The sequence below is a fragment of the Macrobrachium nipponense genome, chromosome 9 (genome assembly GCF_015104395.2).
Source record: "Macrobrachium nipponense isolate FS-2020 chromosome 9, ASM1510439v2, whole genome shotgun sequence".
NCBI lineage: Eukaryota > Metazoa > Arthropoda > Malacostraca > Decapoda > Palaemonidae > Macrobrachium > Macrobrachium nipponense.
The window spans coordinates 58,632,597-58,644,784 of record NC_061110.1 but is presented as its reverse complement, the minus strand read 5'-3'; the positions used below and the strand labels follow the sequence as shown (position 1 = coordinate 58,644,784).

The window sequence follows — 12,188 nt, the reverse complement described above, 5'->3', positions numbered from 1 at the left end:
GCTTTTGATGTCTACACTAAGAGATTAAGCAGAAATTACTTGAATTTCAGAGTTCCAAGTTCAAGACGATAGTACTTATAGCCACGTAACACCGAATCTCATTCTGAGGGAAAAGGATATGAATTCAAAACGAAAAATATAAATTCTAATGCAAGGATACGTCATGTAGAGAGAATTTTCTGGTTTAAACGAAGAAGTAATGCAGTTCAGAGCTTATTCTATTCTCGGAGATTTGCTCTGTGATGGAACTTGAGAAACAAAGAATCTTTCCCACTTCATCAAGCAAATCCTTTCGTCTAGAAGATGAACCGTCATTAAAAGAAATGACCCAACATTAGGTGTTAGACTTATTTTACTTTATACTGCTGTCCACTTCTGCAAAAAGGACTGAGAGTGCTAAGCCTGATGTTTTTTCAGAATGGGAGCAGGACGAGGGCAAAGAAATATAAAAGGGAGCGAACCCTGTCTCTTGCACCGGCAACAAGGCCTACACGGATCCAGAGAGAATGGTCGGGCGGCGCATCTCGCAGGAGTGACCAAGAAGCGACTGACCCCAGACACGGCTTGATGTCGGTGACAGATCTGCGGAAATCAGAAACGAAGGTGACAGATTGCAGGGATGACGTCAGAGGTATGGTTATAAAATTGGTGAAACAGCTGCAGTTGTTCATTTTAGTAAGCTAATCATTGTAAAACAGAATATGAATTTAGGCCAAAGTTTTGAAGGGTATCACAGGAGGGAAACCTCAAAGCAGTCGCACTATGAAACAATTGTTAGGCGAGGATGGACAACAAGATGGAAGAGAGAATATGAATGGAGGTACAGTAAAACGAACGAAAGGGGTTGTAGCCAAGGGCCGAAGGGACGCTGCAAACAACCTTAAGTACTGCCTACAGTGCACCGCGTGAGGTGCACTAACGCCAATGCCCTTACGGGGATGATTTATGAATCAAATGGTATTGTCAAATAATTAAATCTCAATGACTACGTAACTTGTTGACAAATTTGAGAATTCACGACTTCGTGCATTAAAATGAAATGTATTGCACTACTTAGACTGATTAAGGTTCTCAATACAATGTTTGTCTTGCCTCTTCATTACATGTCATCAAACGCTGGCTATATTCAAACTCATGGTCATGACCAATTTAGAGTCTCTCTCTCTCTCTCTCTCTCTCTCTCTCTCCTCTCTCTCTCAGCTTCATTTCCTCTCTGAAAATTTTGTGTTGTTGAAAACGTCGCAAATGAATAGCTTAGCTGTGCTTAACGACTGTATTGCATGTGCAAGAAACGAAGACCTACGCGGGCCAGGAACTGGCCACACCTATCACGACACTATTCCAAAGACAGTTTGGTGTCAGGTCAGGAATCATATACAGTTGTTTCATGAGGGTTGACTTGTGGTCCGGATGAAGTCCTCTACAATTTCACTGGCATTTTTTATTCATCAGGAGTATCTGTATATCTAGAGAAATAACGGGAGGACGAGAGAGAAATGGACGGAGGGATTAAAAATTGAAATGTTCGAAAGAGACCACAAAATTGGTTAAGATTGTTCAAATCGATGTTAAATTAAAGTTAAGAGATACTCATGATAAAACATGGAAAGATCACGAAACAATGAAGAGTACACATGAAATAGAGATTCTTGGAGGATTCGGAACTATTCAAAGAGGCTGAAGGGGTTATTCTCATCAAATATGACAAAGCTAAACTGGATTTAACGATAAGCCAAGAAACAATAGGATGAGAAGGAAAATTCGAAGACTATGAAGAGCTTAGTTAAAGAATGAACCTGATTCCTCTCTAAGAAAAAATGTAGAAATATGAAATGAAGAGAAACGCTGGAGTCCTTCGATAAATGCTAGACAAAGAATTTCACATATTTCGCGGCAAATGTTAAGAAAATGTTATCGGACAATTTGGAACGAATATGGAATCTGCAGGAGAGAGGACAAGGAGAATTTTGACAAAGATTTGTTTGAGAAAAGGGTTACCAGGTTATCGAGAAGCAAGCAGAAATTCAAAATTATTTGAGAATGGAATGGTATATAAAATTTAGGCCAAAGACCAAGCGCTGCAACCTATGAGGTCACTCAGCGCTGAGAGTGAAATTGAGAGTAAAAGGATTTGAAAGGTGTAACAGGAGGAAAACCTCAAAGCAGTTACTCTGTGAAACAATTGTTGGGAAAGGCAGGAAAGTAAGACTAGAAAAACGAGAAATGGACAGAGGTACAGTCGACAGGAGGAATTGGTTGCTGGTAGGGACCGACGGGACACTGCAAAGAACCTTAAGTAATGCCTACAGTGCACCGCGTGACGTGCACTGAATATTGAAACTAGGGATATGAAGGACGCATGAATGTGAGTATATAATAAACAGAGTAGCTTTGTAAGATAATTGAAATGCAAAAATAGAAAAGAGATCAGAAAACAATAAAAATTCAGATTTGATAACCATAAGTAATTCATTAGAGATGGCTATGTAACAAATGTTAATACAAGACACAGCAGTTAAAATGCTCACTGCCATAAGCCTTTATATATCCTCGTGATAACAGGAACTGGCCTTTTTTTAATATACGTATATAACGATTTTTTAACGAAATTGCATCCCTTTCAACAGAGAGCAATATCGATGAGGCTTTATGCTTTGTGTCAATCTCCATATTTTGATATTTTCAGTCTGGAGTTAGACATCCAATATCATTATTTATCATATTTTGATTGTTATTGTTTTTAATGAGGTACAGATCCCGTCTGACTTTATAGGCGGCGCTGATTTATCCTATTTGATGCTTGTTGGAGGCTTAGAAATTAATTAGTCGTTGTCTAGCTCAAAAAAAAAATATATATTTATAAGGTAACAGTTCAAACCGCGTTCTCTGTTTAAACAGAAGAGAAGTCAATCTCTCTAACTGAAACACCTTTCTTTGGTGATTGCAAAGGATTTTTTTTTGCTGTAACAATCACCAATTATTTAGTTTTTATTCGATCTTTATTGGTTATCGCATGTGATATACGTATCTTGAATACTTTCTGCTGACATTTATCCAAATGTGAGGAGCGTTCTGCGAAAGGCTCGACCTTCTCGCATTCTATCACTCGAGTGCATTCAATCCACATTTTACTATAGTAGATTCACATCAACCGTGCATTTGATGATCTAGGCCCGTCCCTTACGACGCTCCTGATTGGCTGTTGATAAGCCAATCACAGGGCTGGAAACTCTGTCTCTCTCGAGAGTTCACATGGGCAGGATTTGTGTTCCACCTCTCCTGAGGTATACGTTTGAAAGACGAATCCCTCAGGAGAAGAGGAACACACATCCTGCCCATGTGAACTCTCTCGAGACACTGAGAGTTTCCAGCTCTGTGATGAGCTTATCAACGGCCAATCAGGAGCGTCGTAAGGGACTGGCTTAGACGTCAAATGCACGGTTGATGTGAATCTTCTATAGTGCTGCTTACATTATTCAAATAGGAGAAACATCACTCAAACATATTAGTTCTTCGAATTAACATTTTACTCAGCTTAGTTTATTTTGTGATTCTGGCCGTAGACTCAACCTTCGGCGGAGTTTCCCGCGGCTATGTTGTGAACGAGGAAGCCAGTCACATTTACCGCAGCTGGGGAACTAAACTGAATCGGGCCTCGTGGGAGGCTAGTTTATTGCGAGATTAATAATGGTTTATTGGACACGGCTTTGCATCTTGTAACAGGCGTAGCCTCCGTCAACGATAGGTACTACATGTACTTAGTGGAACAACCACTGCCATTCATTAGTTTAAAGCCTTTAGAGCAGAGCGAGTAAAATACGAGCTATATATCATTGGGCATAAATCCAGACGTTCATTCACATATAAAAGGAAGAAAGTTAACCCTTTTAAAAATTAAATGATACTCCATGTCTGAGTTTGTATAATAATAATAACAATAATAATCGTACGCGACGGTAATAATAATAATAATACTAATAATAATTATAATAATATGCTGAAAGTAAGCCCTCTTTTAAACATGTTTTATTAAAAGTAATTGCAACCTCAACTGCATTAATTTTATAAAGGAAAATAGAGAAGAACCTATATAAAATTAATGCAGCTGAGGCAGCAATTACTTTTAATATAATTTTCAATAAATAATAATAAATAATAATAAGAATAATAATAATAATAATAAAAATAATAATAAAAATTAATAAACAATAAGAATAATAATAATAATCATAATAATAATAATAATAATAATAATAATAATAATAATAATAATAATAATAATAACACATTTCCGGACTTGATTAATAATATTAGGGTTAATACTCACGCACAGGACTTGTACTTACAAGGAGACTGCTCCTAACGTAATAATAATAGTGATGAGAACAGCGAACATCTGCATACAGATCCCTGATGCAGCGGAGATAAACAAGGTTTGAAAAGTGAAACATTGCCTGTAGTCTTAACCTAAATAATAATAATCACCTTTATCGCCAGCATGGCGTTCTTCAGGTGATAACTTACGATGCTTCAAGTTAAACCATCATTGGGTTAACATCATTTAAATGTGCATTTATGATATTTTAAAAATAAATCTTATATGGGACGAAACTGAAAGATGTCAAGCTTAATCTGCGGAAAGAATCTTTCTTTTATCTTCAATACTTTCGGAGAAATTAGCATTTGAATTTCGTTAGGGTTGGGATGTGCCGGGCCGTTAGAAATGAGTCCGTTTCCAGTTAGGCTTTGCAGAAATAATGATGAGTGTTGTTGGGGAACCACAATGGCATCTATTATGGTACCTTTTGGGCATATGATCAAATGGCCCCCACACAGTAGTGAGATTATCGTTCCTCCACCCCTGACGTTTAGGACAAATCACGATATTGGGATGAGGTGCATTTCCATCAATTTCATTGCATGTTTTGCATTCACTGTTCTTCTTCTTCTTCTTCTTCTTCTTCTTCTTCTTCTTCTTCTTCTTCTTCTGTTCGAGAACGGATTTCGTTGGCAGTGAGGAAAACATTCACTGAGCTACCCACTCCAGATTCGTGCTCCTAAGGCAGAAGTGACCACAGTATTAACTGTTTTGATCCCATTGCTTTCGTGCAAGATGGCGCCTGTGGACTCCGCCCTTACCGTCGTGAGACTCATTCGCAGGTTAGACAACAAACTTGCTCCTGTCTTGGTCGTACTGAATACCAATATCCAAAGCATTCTTTGGATATTGCTGTAAACTAGTAGTTCACGTACAAACATTGTATTGAGAGTGAGTGAAGTCAATGCGAAAGTTGAAAGCTGTGGAAGAAGTGAATTCGGAATTCAATTTGATATACTACTATTTCGGGCAATCCATGAAACAAACCTTTTGTAAAATATGATGCTGATGATGATGAGAGCTTCCGAGGCCTTCCTTGTCCAGCAGGTTAAATGGCAAGAAGTCCATCGTTGCTCAGGCGCTTTGCAGAAACTACATACAAGTTAAAAATCGTTTATATCATCGATATTTTTATTTCCCTAAAGAAAAGCGAGAAGAAACAAGTAAAAAATGCGCCAAAGTTTCTTCCGCGCAATCGAGTTTCCTGTACAGCCACCGATAATAGATCTGGCTTTCAGGGGTCTCGGTATAATGCTGTATGAGCCGAGGCCCATGAAACTTTAACCACGTCCCGGTGGTGGCCTGGCCTGTATCGTTGTGCGATTATGGCAAACTTAAATAAAATAAAAACTACTGAGGCCAGAGGGCTGCAATCTGGTATGTTTGATGATTGGAGGGTGGATGATCAACTTACCAATTTGCAGCCCTCTAGCCTCAGTAGTATTTAAGATCTGAGTGCGGACGGAAAAAGTGCGGACTGACAGACGAAGCCGGCATAAAAGTTTTCTTTTATAGAAAACTAAAAAAAAGGAATCCTTCCGCTAATAGAGGAAAGTTATCTGTCAAAAGTGACAGTAAATCTCACCTGTAGTAACAGTTGCACATACATAATATGTGAGATGACGGCTCATGTACAGACTAAACTTTGAAAGGCACAAAACGTCGACTAATTACAAATGAAAGGAAGAGAGAGAATACTGACTTGCATGCAGTTGAATGACTGTCTTGCAGGCCTTGATTAAGCAACTCTGTATTTTGTGAGTGAAATCTCGATGCGTCGTTATGCAAATCGTTCTCCCACTTGGCCAGGCAGCGCTAATTGGCTCTGCAGTCGGAGCTCTTGTGAAGGAATAGGACTTCAATATGTCATTTTCATGGCGCTGTTTCCAATAAGAAGCGTCTCCATTTGAGGCCGTCTTGTTAAGGCAACCTAGCACTGATTACTGTTTGATAAACATGCTAAATATATCAAACAAATAAAGGTTATATATTAAAATCTATTTAAAATAAGCTTTTATATTTTTTAGGCAATCAGTATCTGGTTTCGTTCTTTCCAGGAAAATACACACGGTACCACATTAGGACTAATTTGATCGAAACTCGCATCTCTCTCTCTCTCTCTCTCTCTCTCTCTCTCTCTCTCTCTCTCTCTCTCTCTCTCTCTCTCTCTCATCATCAGTTGGAAGGAGACTGGAGACTGTAGTTCTGGTGTTCAACAGCAACGTAATGGTATTTTTGTTTTTAAAGATCAGGGGTTTTGTTGAGCAAAAATTTCTCTTTGAAAACTTATTAGTCATCGTTGTCTTGGCAGTGTATTAACGAAATAATAAGATAAGTTATCCTAATGACAACTCTTTCCTTGCCTTTTCTCTGCTATGTTTCTACCTGTCTGTCTGTCTGTCTCTCGTTATGCTGTATTTGAAAGATCCCAAATTATAAGTGTGACTTGTGTGTGCATATGAACTTACAAACCTTAACAAAAGTAGTCATTTTACTTTGCCTTTTTTAATTTTTTATCCAAGAAAAATAAACTCTAACTAATAAGAGAAAAATCAACAGTTTCAAAGTTAAAATAAGGAATACTGGAGACAGAATCAGACGCCAATGTTTGGAGCCTACTATGAGGTAGGTACCCCCCACCTCCACCCATAACCCCCAAAAAAGAAAGGAAGAAAAAAAAACATTCCAGTTGCAAATTAAAACTTAGCACATGTTACGTCACTGCGCTATGAGCAGATACCAGTAGCGTCTCTTGGATTCTTGAGGGCTGTAACAGTTACTAGAGAAATACGCAAGATTCTTTGTCAGAGAAAATCTGTTTTAACCTTTAGCCTAATGAAATGCTACTTCCGGAAATGATACTACATTACGAGTAATAAAAAGACAAAACAAGAAACAAAGGATTCAATGAATTTTCGCTTTTTATACTGAACAGACACGAAGAAGCATTCTCACTGGAAAGCAAATTAACGAGATTTGATCTGTGTAAGAACTGCATTTCCCGGCGGTGCAGAATAAAACTTTGCTTATTGATCTTCCCGCAGTGCGTCCTCATCCTCGGAGAGAGCGCGGCACCAGTGGCAACTTTCCCCACAGTTCGTTCGAGGACGAGGTCCCCTGGCCGGAGCATTCCAGGCAGCTGCCTTTCCGTCAGGTAAAGTATGTGGGAGCTGCCCTTACGTAGCATTGTCCTCTGCTAATTACTCCCCAGCATGAGTTTCCAATGCATGTGCTTCCTGCCATATTCTAAGGGGTCAGCCAAATTAAGTACACGTTAGGTCTTCGATGTAATGAACATGACAGTCCGTAAAAGGCAGTTCTTGAGGAATTCTCAGTGTTATTATTGTATCAAGGATTACCTAGCAACGGGACCTACAGCTTATTGTGGGATTCGAACCACAGTATATCGAGAAACGAATTTATAATCACCAGAAATAAATTTCTCTGATTCAACGTTGCCAGGGAGGGGAGTCGAACTCCCGACTAGCGAATCGGTAGGCGAGCACGTAAACCACTCGTCCAACGAGGAACTAGTACAATGAGAAAATATGTATTTCCCGCTGGTTATTTTGCTCGTCATTCTGTACAGAAAATTCCTAACACAACGTGATGGAGTTTATTTGACACCCTTGTCATAGTCTTGCCTCACATCCTTCGCATTGCAAACTCTCGTGCAACAATTGTCACCGGAAGATATTAGAAGGCAGTTGCCTGCTTTCCCTCCACCAACTTTCCTGAGACCATTTTGAACAACAGCTGTCGTTATTTAGCAGGACTGCTTGCATGGTTATCAAGCATTCAGATTCTGTAGTGTTTTTCTCTTTTTGCTCAGCTATCAAGTATTGCTTGTTGCTTTTCCTGATTTCATCTTCTTCCCTACAATGGTGACACTACCAAACTGAAGAGGTGTATTTCTTTCTGTACCTCAGACCATCTGTCATCTAATCATTAGATGACAATGACCGCCTGTTCTGTTCATTCACGAATCATTTAACTTTGAGATTGGTGTATTTGCTTAGGTTACACCATAACGAGAACAAGTTCGGAAAGGCATCAGTGAGAGTATATAGACTCAGCGTTCAGCGAGGAAGGTACGAACAAATGAGGGGTGATTCGATGCTTGAGGTTCTGAAATGTCGTTAAATCGTTCTGTAATTATTATAAGACTATTCTCCTTCCTGCGAGAGATTTTCTGACAAGTATTTATCGGAAACATTCTTCAGAAGATCTACGTATACTGATACTGAAATTGTTTTCAAGTCCTGTTGACCACATCTGTGACAGGCGCAGGTCCTTGAGGAAGTTTCAGGAGATTAGAGATCGCATAGAGGTACCTCAGTCAACAATGTCAAAGGACACCTTTTCTCTTGTAGTTACTTTAGTCAATCGGGCAGCTGAGGTCTCCAGGTTAGGATGAGTTGTCTAGGAAGTCTGCTGGCGATGAAGATAGGAGAAGAGTTTTCCGTGATAAAGAACGCGTACTTGAATAACTACCCTGAATTATATTTTGATGACGAATAATAATATCTATAATTTTCCCGCTCCTGATGACAAATACCGATTGTTCTGATTTTATACTTTTGCGTCGCAATGCTGATGTTACTGTGCTCTTGCGTCTTTAAATGTAGATTTTGAGCCATTCATTGCAACGAATGACTCAAGACTGAGGTTTAGCAGTACTTTTGTTAGATAAACTAAATTATTACTTTGAGTTATATGTTCTTGCGATGCTAAAGATGCTAACTGACAAATCAGAATTGTTTCGCTGATTATTTATTTAGATCCACATAAATAAATTGGTACTACGGCGTAACAGAAGTCTGACTACAGGCCTGAGCGCATGGCCTCTTTGGTGTTGAAAATAGATAGATAGATAGATACCAGCAGAATTAGTCGTTGTTGAGAGTAACATTACTTTTTGGCTTATAAGTAATTTCCTTCCGCTTAGACTTTCAGAAACTGTTGTTTAAAATATGAAACTGTCAGCAACTGTAATAACTATTAATCGCAATAAACTAGAATATTTAATGTATAGCTTTTATTAAACGTTACTCGTTAGTTTTATCTGCACTGCCTACTTGACAGTATTCCAGGACATTCCGAAGCCTCGGTGACAGTCTTGTATTTATCATACAATTTCAGTTATAAATTATTGATTGTTCCACATCATAATATATTCATGACATTATTTATATTGTTTTAAAGTTGTTTTAGAACTTCTTCACAACTTTGCAATAAGTCACATGCACTGATCAATCCTGACCATTGGGCCACCCCCTCCCCCACCAATGCACATACACACACGCACACACACATAAGCCACCAACAAATTTACTGTGTACGTCTTTGCATCAGGTTGCTCATCCACTTCATGTCAACTTCATGTCAAGTGGGCGTTCGTTCTTTCACTGCTCCTGTCTTCACACATGCAACTCATCCATTCTGGTTCTTCGACTTTATATTTACGCTGATTTTCTTCTTATTTCCCTTTTGACGATCTTCGGGACCTTCATTAGCCTTTAAGAAAGTTTGTCTTTGCAACAAAATGCATTTTCACACTACTTTGGATTTATGAACTGACCTTTTAGAGGAAATGAGCACTATAAAAAGTCCGCCATGAAAAGAGGGGAGCCATTGGGTTCCAGCTTGTTGCCATCCATAGTGCTCCATGTTTCTGGATGTTCTTTTCTCTCAGGATTCTAAATTATCCATTTTCCCTTCCTGACCGTTTTTCACTACCTATCTTCACACAAGCAGGTTGACTGGGTGGACTCTATACAACTGAACTACGACAAGTTTTTACTCTCAAGACAAAGTTTCGCAACACTAAAGAGCCTATGAAATGGAAATACATCAGTGGCTCGTCTGAAGAACATTAATGACCACGAGGTCTATTTTCAGCTCCTGGAGTAAAAACATTCCTGTGTTAAGTCTGCCCAACTATGAACACTAAAAAATGCTGCTTTTTACAATTTTTTCTGAGCCTTAACAAATTTCCATCATGACCTTGCTTATCTCATATACGTTTTCCTCAAAGTTCTCGTATACTTGAACAAAATTTATGTAGAGAATTCTTTTATTGCTAACGTTTCAACTTTGTTCATAGCGACGCTTCTTTTGGGTTCAAAATACCAACAATTCTCTCGTTCTGCAGCAGCAGGTGAGCTTCAGTGAAGAAGAATTGACATTCGGAGGGGATGCCCCCCAACTGTCACCATCTCCCTCTCCGTCTTTCAAGGAACTCCACAGGGGACCCCAGATGAGGAGGACAGGCGTGAGGGACGACTTCCAGAGAGATTTTAGATCCATTCCAAAGAGGTAACTGACAGGTTGTGCGACAGAGGAACTACTGAACAGAGGCCTTCACACACACACACACATACACACACACGTATATATATACACTACATATTACTACAGGTGAAAAGGTTCTGACCGTTTTCGACTTTATTCCCAAGCCAATGCCTAGGAAATAAAGACCTACAACCCGTCTTTAATGTTTTTACCTGTGGTGATGAACGAATCACGTGTGAAAGTGATACACGCACACATACACACACCACACACACACATACACACACACACACACACATATATATATATATATATAATATATATATATATATATATATAAGAACATTTTCTTTTATTTTCCTGTGGCCTCAGCTTTATTAATTGTTGCATGTCACTTGCTAATAAGTGACATAAATATATATATATATATATATATATATATATCTATACTATATATATATATATATATATAGATATATATATATATATAGATATATATATATATAATATATATGTATGTATATATATACATATATATATATATATATATATATATATATAATATATAAATAGGATGTATGTATGTGTGTGTGTGTGGGTAAGACATTACTAGAACCAAAGGGCATCAATGGGGGTTGGGGTGGGGATGTCTTTCCTGAGACGGGGCTGGTTCTCCCCGCATACTTAGCAGCTAAATGAACTCTATGTGTTTATCATACCTCATTTCTGTACACAGATGACTTACTATCTGAAAAAGAATACTGTGGGGGTAAAATGTCACTGGCACTGAAGGGGGTGGGGTTTGGGAAGGGGGTGACATGTAAAAATAACTGAAAACGATAGATATAAGTTCTCACTTTTCGAGGTTGCTGAGATGAGTAGTGACAATCCCGATGCCCTTCAAGTCGAAGTTTAGCCCCGATAGGAATGGGGGCGAGAAGTGGTGAAATATGAAATGTCAAAAATTCTGGGGAATGTATAGTGTAGAAGTCAAAATGCTTGGATGGATATCCGTGTGGAGTTACAGAAATGACAAGCACAAGAATAAGAGAATAAGAGGAAATACAAAAATGGTAGATCTATCACAGAAGGTGCAGGAAAGAAGACTGCGATGGACGGTCATATAATGAGAAGGGAGAGGACATATGTACATACAGAGGAGATTGATGCAGATGAAGCAGTTGGTTAGGAAAGCGAGAGGAAAACCGAAGAAGCCAAGGTGGATGGATGCATTTAAAGAAAATCTGAGAGAAGCGACTGTCAGAAGACGGTGTCTATGATTGAGGCAGGTGGAGGAGAGCTGTCAGAAACACCGACCCCAGATAAAAGTAGGAGAGAGAGAAAGAAGACTGAATTCTGAAGCACTACACGTTTGGCAATTTCAAGACAACAACTCTCTTCTTCTTCTGAGTCTCCTTGTGTCGAAATGACTTTGTTAAAGACACAGAAGTTGTTGACCAGAAGAGCTATGAATGGCTTGTGGGCGCTGAAGTATTAAACACAGCACTGCAGCAGC

The 12,188-nt window shown here is 38.8% G+C and overlaps 1 long non-coding RNA gene across 1 annotated transcript; it reads left to right on the top strand.

Moving 5' to 3' along the window:
• Nucleotides 1-428: 428 nt before the first annotated feature.
• LOC135218279 (uncharacterized) lies at nucleotides 429-10,658 on the top strand. Its single transcript, XR_010315272.1, has 3 exons — nucleotides 429-631; nucleotides 7,423-7,532; nucleotides 10,533-10,658. It is a non-coding gene; the product is annotated as an uncharacterized LOC135218279 (long non-coding RNA).
• The last annotated feature ends 1,530 nt before the right edge of the window (nucleotides 10,659-12,188 follow it).